We start from the raw sequence: 12,506 nt of genomic DNA on the forward strand, positions 1-12,506 counted from the left end.
CTCCCATTTGACCCAGCAATACCACTCCTGGGAATATATCCCAGAGAGGCAAAAATGTATAGTCGAAGTGACATCTGCACTTGTTTGTTCATTGCAGCACTCTTTACAATAGCCAGAAACTGGAAGAAACCTGAATGCCCAAGAACAGATGACTGGTTAAAGAAACTTTGGTACATCTACACAATGGAGTACTATGTAGCTGTTAGAAAAGATGAAGTCATGAAATTTACATACAAGTGGTACAGTATGGAAAGTATCATGCTAAGCGAAATGAGTCGGAAAGAGAGGGATAGACATAGAAAGATTGCATTCATCTGGGGGATATAAAGTAACAAAGTATGAGATTAATACCCAAGAATAGCTGAGATCAGCACCAGGAGGATTACTCCATAACTTAGAGGCCAGTCGGATATCCTAGAGGAAAGGGCAGTTCAGATAGAGAAGGGAGCACCAAATAAAGGATGTTTGGAGGATCCTCCCAGGAGGGGAGATGCATGTCGAAAGTAGATTATGGACTGAACATGTTTGCCACTCAATGCCTCTTTTGCAGACCACAACACCCAAAAGGAGAGAGAGAACACAGGGGATTGCCCTGCCACAGAGACAGGGGGGATGGGGGGGATGGGGTTGGGAGGGATATTATCCATGGTGATGGAAAATGGGCACTGGTGGAGGGATGGGTATCTGATCATTGTATAATTGAAACCAAAGCACAAAAAATTGTAAATCTACAACTTTAAAAAAAATAAAATAAAATAAAGGGAAAAAAAAAAGAAACAAACAACACCCGGCCCAGACAAGGTCAGACCTGAACACCTGAAGAACCTGCCATCAGTACTCATCAATACACTGGCTCGGCTCTTCACTCGCTACCTGTCTGAATGCAAGGTTCAGTCCCAATGGAAAACCAGCAGGACCATACTAGTGTTCAAGAAGGGAGACATCCATGACATTGGCAACTATCTCCCAATCTGCCTATTGTCTGTCATCTACAAGTTGTTCACTCGAGTCATCCTAAATAGGATTGGCAGAACACTAGAAGGACAGCCATGCGAGCAAGCTGGGTTCCGCAAAGGATTCAGCACCATTGACCATATCCACACAATAACCAAACTCATTGAGGTTTCTCGGGAGTTCAAGATGCCGCTCTGTTTAACGTTCATTGATTTAAGGAAGGCCTTTGATTCTGTTGAGACAGAAGAGGTCATTGAAGCCCTAGCCAATCAGGGCATTCAAGCCCAATACATCAAGATCCTTCGTGAGCTGTATTGCGGATTCACTACCAGGATCTCACCATTCTACAAAGAAGTGATCGTTGATGTCAAGAGAGGGGTTCGGCAGGGTGATACCATTTCACCGAAACTCTTCAGTGCCACCCTCGAGATCATCATGCGACGACTGGAATGGAAAGGAATGGGAGTGAAGATAGATGGTCGGCAACTACACCACCTCCGCTTTGCTGATGACATTGTTTTAATAACACCAAACATCAGCCAAGCGGCACAAATGCTGGTCGACTTTGACCGTGAGTGTGGAAAGGTAGGACTACAGCTGAATCTTACGAAGACTATGTTTATGAGGAAATTATAACAGTTCTTTTAAAATAATATGAACTGTGGAAGAATTTTGTTAAAAGAAAGAACATGGAAATTATTCTTAATAAGAGGTCAACAGCTCCTCCTCCAAACAACGAAGGAAGACAGGGTTCAAATGGAAGTCACAACCTAGACACAACCAATCTTTAAATATTCCAAAGAATTTCATAGAATATCAGTTGAAAATTAACCCATCAGTCAGATTTTATTATATCTTTGATGAAATACAAATGAAAATTTGTTACTGACAAGTGTATTGGAAAGTGATTTTTAATTTTGCAGACTGTTTTTTGTTACCAAATTTGTCTCTAGTATGTAATTGATTAAAACCTCTTGATTATAATAATAGGGAAAAGTTCTAAGGGGATCTATAGACATACATGCATGGACATCTGAAAATAAACTTACATAGACATAGTTTGTGATTAGTAATAATCACAAACTAACTTTCTTTTAAGGAAACTCTTTTGGACCATTCTTTTAGCCATTGAAAAAACCATTGGAAAAATCACTTTCCAATACACTTGAATAACTAAAATTCAGATTTCTTATTAAACCAGGATATAATTTGTCTAAATAACTTTGGTTATTGAAAGAATCAAAAGGATATTGAAGTGCCTAATATTTGAAGGTTTTTTCCCTCGCTCTTAAGATTGAGATTGTATTTAAAAAATGAAATATTAACAAAATCCTGTAATATTTTGGTAATTATGTTGATAATGTCAGGAAACAAGTATCTATTGATTTTATTTTATTTATTTTATCTTAGCACAGCGGTAGGGCGTTTGCCTTGCATGCAGCCAACATGGCTGACCCGAGTTCGATTCCTCCACCCCTCTCGGAGAGCCCGGCAAGCTACCGAGAGTATCTCGCCCGCATGGCAGAGTCTGACAAGCTCCCCGTGACGTATTGGATATGCCAGACACAGTAACAACAAAGTCTCCAATGGAGACGTTACTGGGCCTGCTCGAGCAAATTGATGATCAACGGGAGGGCCTTTTCCCCTTACACTTTAACAGTATGATTTACAAAGTTGTTTATGATGATATATTGCAGATTCAATATAACAACACCAATCCCACCACCATTGTATTTTCCCACCGCCATTATCTTCAATTTTCCCAACCACCACTTAAGCCTTGTCGCATAAAAGGCCCTCAACACATTATTTTATATATTACTTATTATAAATAATTTGCTAAAAGAATGGTCCAAAAGCGTTTCCTTGAAAGAAAGCTAGTGAAGATTATTATATCTCATCATGAAGAGATTATGTCCTTGTATAAGAGATTACTAAAATGTTTTTACAGGTTAATCCTTCTGTATTTATACTTTGTTAATAGAGATTTGTTGCTTTCTACATTACATCCCATCTAATCTAGTGTGCTACTCCTGGTTTACCAATGCTGTAGTGTTTAAGATGTCATGCAATCGTGAATGTGACCGAATGCTCCAGAAAGTTCAAAGTTATTGGAGGCATGATACAGCTGGAGTTAAATTTTTAATTGAATGGCAACTTTGGAGCATGTGCTTGCTTGACTGCTGGGGCTTCCTAAAGTACAGGGAGATGGTGGTAGGTAGACCATCCTTGACTCTATGAAACCCTGGAGAATTCAGTCACAAAACCCACATACCAGAGTTTTACTGCAGACTAATTTTTGGATGAGCTCATCCATAACAGTGAAGTCCATCCGGGAGCAATCTATTGATTTTAAAGTGTATTTTACTCAATTACCTCAGATTCTTTCCTAGAAAACATTAGTTTAGTCTATAAGAAAAGTAAAATATGTATAGCATACTTTGACATATTAATTCCATAATTACTTTAAAATAATGGGAAAACTTTAATCATTGTGCATGAAGTTGTGTGTAATTAATTCATAATCAGGCATTTTCAAAATTGGATAAATTATAAGTATAATAGCACTGTAGCACTGTTGTTCATCTATTTGCTCGAGCGGGCCCAGTAACGTCTCCATTGTGAGACTTGTTGTTACTGTGTTTGGCATATCAAATACGACACAGGTAGCTTGCCAGGCTTTGCTCTTTGGGCAAGATAATCTCAGTAGCTTGCTGGGCTCTCTGAGAGGGGTGGAGGAATCGAACTCAGGTCAGCTGGGCTGGCAGCGTGCAAGGCAAACGCCCTACTGCTGTGCTATCACTCCAGATCCCATAAATATAATATATAAATATAACATAAATCATTATCACTTGTATCACTTGTCATACCTTTCCTCATCAATTTGCTTGAGTGGGCACCAGTAATGTGTCCATTCATCCCTGTCCATGCTAGCATAGCCCAATGGCGTCTGCTTGCTCCAGGAACACGAAAAGCATCAAAACGTTTGTTTCTTGATGAAGAAATCTGACCATCTCGTAGGTGGGCAGCCAAGTGTTCTTTTGACATCCGATGATATCCAGTTGGTAATGGCTCTAGTCCAGTCGTCATCTCCAAATCGCATTATGTGTCCAGCCCATTTGATTTTCAATGCCTTGGCAAACGAGACAGCATCCCTGATCCTCGATGGTCGACGGAGGTTGGAACCAGAACTCCAGATTCCTTCTCTCACTTGAGTGAAGCATGATGGTCCAAGCATAGCTCTTTCGATTCCTCTTTTGGAGACCCAGATAGCGTTCTCATCCTATTTGCATAGGGTCCAGGTCTCTGAGGTGTATGTTAGTGCAGGGAGAAGGGTGGAGTCGAAAAGATGTGCCCAGAGCCAGAGGTTCTTTGTCCTCTTAACAACTTCTTTGACACTCCTGAAGTTGTTCCATGCTGCTCTCTTCCTCCTGTGCAGTTCGGGTGCCAAGTTGTTCGTCATGTTAAGTTCTTGACCCAGGTACACATAACTGCTGCATTCGGAGATGTTTGGTCTGTTGAGAGCAAATGGAACGTCAGGAACTAGTTCGTTTCTCATAAACCTTGTCTTCATGAGATTCAGCTGCAGTTCGATCTTTCCACACTCACGGTCAAAGTCGGCCAGCATTCATGCCATATAATATAAATATACATATAAAATAATATAAATATAAATAATAAAACTATAAATGGTTGATATTTGCTTACATTTCAATGTTACTTTATTTTTATTTAAAATTTTTAAATTAAAGCTCCATGATTAATAAAGCTATTCATATTTCACTTTTTGGCATATTATGTTCTGGCACCAATCCCAAACCATTGTCTTCTTCCCTCAGCCAGATTTCCCATGATACTACTCAAATTTCAGCCAGAATCCCCATCCTGCCACATTGACAAGTATATTTTTTAAATTTTGGTTGTTGAAGCTTGGAACCCGAAATCTTGTTTTCAGTATTATCGACTCTATGGTTTCAAAATTTAGACATATTACTCCTTTACACCACCAATGTACTTGGATCCCCTTGATGCCGCTTCTCACTGGTTCCCATCTATCTCTCCTCCTCCATTGATTTCTTGCCTCCTCTGCTCTTCTCTTACCTATACTCTGGAGCTAAGGGTGATCTAGGCATCTCCCTTTAATATTAATTTTTATTCTACTGTAAAAGTTTTTATATGAAATACACACTATGTTTTATTTTTATGTCCACATGTGGATTTACAAATTTTCTTTAGATATCCTGAGCCAGGAACACAATAAGGTTTAAAGTCAGTTTGATATTGGCTAGTATTAATTCTCAAAAGAATGTGGCATATAAAACAATATTATTTTGGTGGTACTATACAGTCTGTGGAACTTTATAAATTAATAATTTTCTTCAGATTATAAGGAAAGTAATAACTAAAATTTGAGTCACAGTTTATTGCTGTATAATTTAAGGATTGCAATTTTAAAAAATCATTTGTGATTATTAAATGTTGACTTCCTAGTATATAATTGCTAGAATAAAAGTACTCCAGCTTTTAAAAGATCTCAAGCTTTTAAAAAGTCTCAAGGCTCATTATTTTCTTGAGGTCAATTTATTATATCTCTTTAGTTGAAATCTATAAATCATAACAAGTGGGTTTTGCTTCACATTCTTTGATATACTATTTAATAGCTGTCATCTACAAGCTGTTCACTCGAGTCATCCTGAATAAGATTGGCAGAATACTAGATCAAGAACAACCAGGCAAGCAAGCCGGGTTCCACAAAGGATTCAGCACGATCAATCATATCCACACGATAACCAAGCTCATTGAGGTTTCTCAGGAGTTCAAGATGCCGCTCTGTCTAATGTTCATTGATTTAAAGAAGACCTTTGATTCTGTTGAGACTGAAGCAGTCATTGAGGCCCTAGCCAAATAGGGCGTTCAAAGTCAATACATCAGGATCCTCCGTGAGCTATATTGCAGATTCACTACCAGGATCTCACCATTCTTCAGGGAGGCTATCATTGAAGTCAAGAGAGGGGTTCAGTAGGGTGATACCATTTCACCAAAACTCTTCAGTGCCACCCTCGAGAACATCATGTGACAACTGGAATGGGAAGGAATGGGAGTGAAAATAGATGGTCAGCAACTACACCACCTCTGCTTTGCTGATGACATCGTTCAAATAACACCAAACATTAGCTAAGCGGCACAAATGCTGGCCAACTTTGACCGTGAGTGTGGAAAGGTCAGACTACAGCTGAATCTAACAAAGACAATGTTTATGAGAAATGGTCTCGTTCCTGACTTTCCATTCACTCTCAATCGGAAGAACATCCCTGAATGCAACAGTTATGTGTACTTTGGTCGAGAAGTCAACATGACAAATGACCTCTCTCCTGAGTTGAGCAACAGGAAGAGAGCGGCTTGGAACGCCTTCAAGAACGTCAAAGAAATAGCTAAGAGGACAAAGAACCTCCGCCTCCGGGCACATCTCTTAGATTCCAGTGTTCTTCCTGCATTAGCATAGGCCTCAGAGACTTGGGCCCTATGAAAACAGGATGAGAATGCTATTTGGGTCTCCCAAAGAGGAATCAAAAGAGCTATGCTTGGAGTATCACGCTTCACTCAAATGAGAGAAAGAATCCTGAGTTCCGACCTCCTTCGACAGTCAAGAATCAGGGACACTGTCTCGTTTGCCAAGGTATCGAAAATCAGATAGGCTGGACACATAATGAGATTTGGAGATGACCACTGGACTAGAGCCATTACCGACTGGATTCCACGTGATGTCAAAGGATCACGTAGTTGCCCACCTATGAGATGGTCAGACTTCTTTGTCAAGACCCTGAACGATTGGTTTGAGGCTCTTAGTGTTCCTAGAATGAGCAGGTGCCATTGAGCTACATTAGCACGTGACAGGGTTGAATGGAGACGTTACTGGCGACCACTCGAGCAAATCATTGAGTAACGGGATGTCAGCTGATCAAGTGATCAAGACTATTTAATAGCTATTCAGTATCAAAGACTGTGGTAGAGCTATTATTTATTCATATTTTTGATACTTAGTCATTATTTGAATTTAGCCTTTTTTGTATAGAAATAGGTTTAGTAATCAAAAAGAAATAAAGTGTTCTTATAAGTTACTGACTTCCTAAAGAAAGCATTTATACAGCGAATTAGTCACTCGTCTCACTCGCAACTGATCCAAGTTTAATCTTTGGAACTTCATATGTTCTCCTGAGCACCACTGGAAGTGATCCCTGAGCACAGAGCCAGAAGTAGGCTCTGAGCACAGATGGGTGTGTCCCAAGCCCCCATTCTGCTTCTGCATCTATCTCTGATTTTATAATGCTGACACATGAAATTCTGACATAGAACTTCTTGCCTAAGATAATGTGAGATTATTGCTCTTTTTCTACCATGGGAAACTTAACTATAATTTTGATAGCTCAGTGATTTTCCAGATTTGTTTCTTTAAATGCATGTGATATTTTTATACACTAGTCATTTTTTCTCAAATCTGCCTCTCTAACAAGTGATCTTTTGGAGATTCAGGTTTTCAGTTGTTCAAAGGCCACTCTAAGGTGGTCACATGATGCTTTGTGATACTTGAGATTCAAATGTGGCCTTCTGTGTGCAGAGCATGTGTTCTAGCCTCTCTGGCCTGTCAGATGTTTTCCCTTAAAAACTTATTTCATGACTGCTGAAAGACGTTGGTTAATTTGCAGAGTTCCAAATACAAAAATTTTGACAATTTTTTCAGAATCTTTCATTATCTTTATGGAGGAAACTTTTTGTTAGGATATCTGTTATGTATGTTTTGCAGCTCCCTCATTGTGTTCTGATCTTTATGACTTTGTACTTGTGTCTTTGGTAAACAGGTATGGCCTTTTCCTCTATCAAGACAGACTTTTTCACTTAAAATGAATGTAGCAGTATCTAATTTGTAATATTTAGTTTTGTTTTCTTTAGCATCCTGTTTTAAGAATACTGAGGTTCAACTCACATAAAATATATAATTAATAGTGTTAAATTTAGATAAAGTTTGAAAATATTTCATATAATTCCAGCACAATTAAAATATAGATTTCTTTGTCTAAATTTTTCCTTAAGACTGATACTCCAAATTCCTTTCCCCACCACTAAACCTTGGCATACACTCATTGTTTCCTTCCCTTAGATTTTAATCTTTTCCAGAATGTCATTTTAATGAACTCATTGAGCGTGCAAATTTTTAGTCTGGTTTTTCACTTAATGGTTTTGAGACTTATCCATGTTGTTGCATGGATAAACAGTTTGTTTAATTTTATTTTCAATTGCTCTTTCTTTGTTTGGATGTACATCAAGTTGTTTATCCAGATTGGTAGCTCATGGTTGCTTACTAAATTTGGCTATATTGGTTAAAGTTGCAATGAACATTTCTGTGTAATTATCTTCGTGGAGATAAATCTTTTTTATTCTTAAATAAATATTCGGAGGCCTTGGAGTATATCTCAATGATTTTAGGTTATTGCTCAAGGAGTGCTGCCTTCATATGCTGAGGTGATGCTGAGAGCTATCATCGGACATTCACAGCAAGTATTGGCCTTGGGAGCTTTTTAAGTCACTAAATCATCTAGAACAGAAAAGATAGAATAGGAGCTAAGTATATTATTTGCCTGAATTCAGCCAACACCACAAGGGCCCTTAAACATGGCAGGGTGTATCCTCAGAGGTCCTTGAGAAATTCACACCCCCAAATCCCACCACCAGGAGCAAAGAAAGCACCCACAGCACAGATAAGTTCATGATATAGTATTTAACAATATTAACAAAAATATTTTAGAATTTAAGGTATTCTACATAGTCACCTACATATGACGTTTTTCCCATTTCAATGTTTATGGAATGTGATCGCATTTTTTTCTAATTTTATGCTTCGATGATTAGTAATAAGTTTGAGGAATCTCTAAGACTGTTTTGTAAGATTTTTGCTGAAATCTGCCAAATTTTATATTGTATTGTTAGCTATTTATGTTTTATTCTTATGAGCCCTTTGTACATTATAAACATGCATTCCTTGCTGATTATGTGTTGAGAATCTTTTAGATCATACTGTGTATTGCTTTTAAATCTATCATTACACCAATCAACATATGTTGTCAATTTTAACAAATCAATCACTTGTTTTATTGCATTTTTTTATTACAATGTGACTTGAATTTTAGCCTATTGTGAAATCATTAAAAATGTGTTTAAATTTACTGTTATTTTATCAATAACTTTTTTCATTTTAAGCTTTTTATGTGAGCTATTTAAGAAACCCTAACTTAGCCCAAGGTAATCAGGATATATTTACTGCTACTGCTTCCTAAATATTATTATGTTATCTTTTGCATTTAGCTCAAAGTCTACCTATAACAGATTTGAATATATAGTAAAGCCATTTTATTTTTATTTTTTTCATGTTGATATCCAATGGACCCACTGCAATTTGTGAGACAAATGCCTTTCTTATTTCTTTCTATTTTATTGAAAATGGATGGGGCCAGCAAGTATCATTCTCAATGGGGAGGAACTAAAAGTCTTCCCTCTAAGATCAGGTACAGGATAAGGTTGCCCACTCTCACCACTCTTATTCGATATAGTACTGGAAGTTCTGGCCATAGCAGTTAGGTAAGAAAAAGAAACAAAGGGCACACAGATATGAAAGGAAGAGGTCAAGCTATCACTATTTATGGATGATATGATATTATACTTAGAAAATCCTAAAGACTCTACAAAAAAGCTCCTAGAAACAATAGGTTTGTATAATAAAGTGGAAGGTTACAAAGTTAACACCCAAAACTTCGCGGCTTTCCTTTATCACGATCATGATCACAACCATCCTGTTGTTCGTGGATTGCCTCGAGCAGGCCCCAGTAACGTCTCCTTCGTCCTAGCCCTGAGATTTTTTAAAAAGTGCCATATTCAAGGCTCGAAAGAGGCCTTGGGTTAGGAGAATGAGACCCATCATTGTTACTGGTATTTGGCATATTGGGTACGCCATGGGGAGTTTGCCATACTCTGCCATGTGGGCAGGTTACATTCGGTAGCCTGCCAGTTTGTCCAAAGTATGAATGAGATAATAAGATTATGCACAGCTGCTAATGCGGCTGCATGCTTTCGGGAGCTGGGTTTTATAGTCTCTGAGTCTTGACCATTGATGGGATTACACGGCGCCAGGGGGCCAGTTGGTGGGTGTGACCCCTGCCTACTGGAAGGTGGAGGATCTCAGTGGAGGATGCTCAGCCCCGATCCGAGCAGGCTTGAAAATCTCAGCCCCGAGACACACATGCTTTCCTTTATACAAATAATGAAAGAGAAGACTGAGATATTTAAAAAAATTCCGTTCATAATAGTACCTCAGAATATCGAATATCAAGTACCTCAGAATTAGCTTAAAGAGGTGAAGGACCAAAACAATAAAAATTACAAAACTCTACTTCAAGAAATAAAAGAGGACATTAGGAAATGGAGACACATCTCCTGCTTATGGATAGACAGGATTAACAGTCTCAAAATGGCAATACTTCCCAAAGTACTATATAGATTTAGTGCGGTCCCTATCAGGACACCCATGACACTTTATAAAGAAATAGACAAAACTCTCCTGAAATTCACATGGAACAATAACCCCTCCCCATGAATAGCTAAAAAATCTTAGGGAAAAAGAAGATGGGTAGCATAATCTTCCCCAAATTCAAACTGTTCTGTATAGCAGTTGTAATTAAAACAGCATGGCACTGGACTAGAAACAGACCCGCAGACCAATGGATCAGAGTTGAATATTCTGTCATGAATCTCAAATATATGATCACTTAATCTTTGGGCTGGAGCGACAGCACAGCGGGTAGGGCGTTCACCTTACAAGCGGCCAACATGGCCGACCCGTGTTCGATTCCTCCGCCCCTCTCGGAGAGCCCGGCAAGCTACCGAGAGTATTCGATATGCCAGACACAGTAACAACAAAGTCTCCAATGGAGACGTTACTGGGCCCGCTCGAGCAAATCGACGATCAACGGGAGGGCCTTTACCTTTACCTTTACCTAATCTTTGATAAAGGAGCAACAAATGTGAAGTGGAACAGGAAAAGCCTCTTCAACAAGTGGTGCTGGGAAAACTGGACAGCATGTGCAAAAAAACTGAGCTGTAACCTCTGTCTATGGCCAGGCACAAGTCAAATCAAAGTGGATAAAAACCTACATATCAGACATGAGTCCATAAGGTACATAGAGGAAAATTTAGTCTTAACCCTCCATGATATTGAAGCTAAAAGCATCTTTAAGGATGATACATTATTGACCTGGCTGGAGCGATAGCACAGCGGTAGGGCGTTCGCCTTACAAGCGGCCAACATGGCTGACCCGAGTTCGATTCCTCCGCCCCTCTCGGAGAGCCCAGCAAGCTACCGAGAGTATTCGATATGCCAGACACAGTAACCACAAAGTCTCTAATGGAGACGTTACTGGGCCCGCTCGAGCAAATCGATGATCAACGGGAGGGCCTTTACCTTTACCTTACCTTTACATTATTGACCATGAAAGTGGAAACAAACATAAACAAATGGGAAGACAAGAAACAAAGTAGTTTCTGCACCTCAAAAAAGTGACCAAAATACAGAGAGAGCCCATTCTTTCCCATATTATTGGAAAAGAATATTTACCCAATACCCGTCTGATAAGGGGTTAATATCCGGGATATACAAGGCACTAGTAGAATTGTAAAAGAAAATAAAAACCTCCAACCCCATCAAAAAATGAGGAGAAGAAATGAATAGAAGCTTCCTCAAAAAATAAATAAAAATGGCCAAAAGGGACATGAAAAATGCTCTAAAAGGGATCACTAAGGCAATGATGGTTGGAGGAATCGTTCGGGATGGGAGATATGTGCTGAAAGATAAAGGACCAAATGTGATAGCCTTTCAGTATCTGTATTGTAAGCCATAATGCCCAAAAGGAGAGAGAGAATGGAGAAATTGTCTGCCATGAACACAGGGGGATGATTGCAAAGGGGTCAGGGGGTATACTGGGGACATTGGTGGTGGAGAATGTGCACTGGTGGAGGGATAGGTGTTTGATCATTATATGATTGACACTCAAACATGAAAGATTTGTAACTATATCTCACGGTGATTAAAAAAGGAAATTAAAAATGCTCTACATAGCTAATCATTATGAAGATGCAAATCAAAACAACAAGGAGATATCATTTCATACCAAGGAGATTGGCACACATCCAAAAGTACAAAAAAAACTAGTGCTGGCAAGAATGTGGGGAGAAAGGGACTCTCTTTCATTGTTGGTGGGAATGCCGACTGATTCAGCCTTTTTGGAAAACAATATGGGTATTCCTTCAAAAACTAGAAATTGAGATTCTATATGACCCTGCAATACCACTTCTTGGGTGTATATTCCGAGGGTGCAAAAAACACAGTAGAAATGACATCTGCACCTGTATGTTCACTGAAGCACTGTTCACAATAAACAGAATCTGGAAACAACCTGAGTGCCCAAGAACAGACGACTGGTTAAAGAAACGTTGGTACATCTCCACAA

The sequence above is a fragment of the Sorex fumeus genome, unplaced genomic scaffold, assembly GCF_029834395.1.
Source record: "Sorex fumeus unplaced genomic scaffold, SorFum_2.1 ptg000058l, whole genome shotgun sequence".
NCBI classification, from domain to species: Eukaryota; Metazoa; Chordata; class Mammalia; order Eulipotyphla; family Soricidae; genus Sorex; species Sorex fumeus.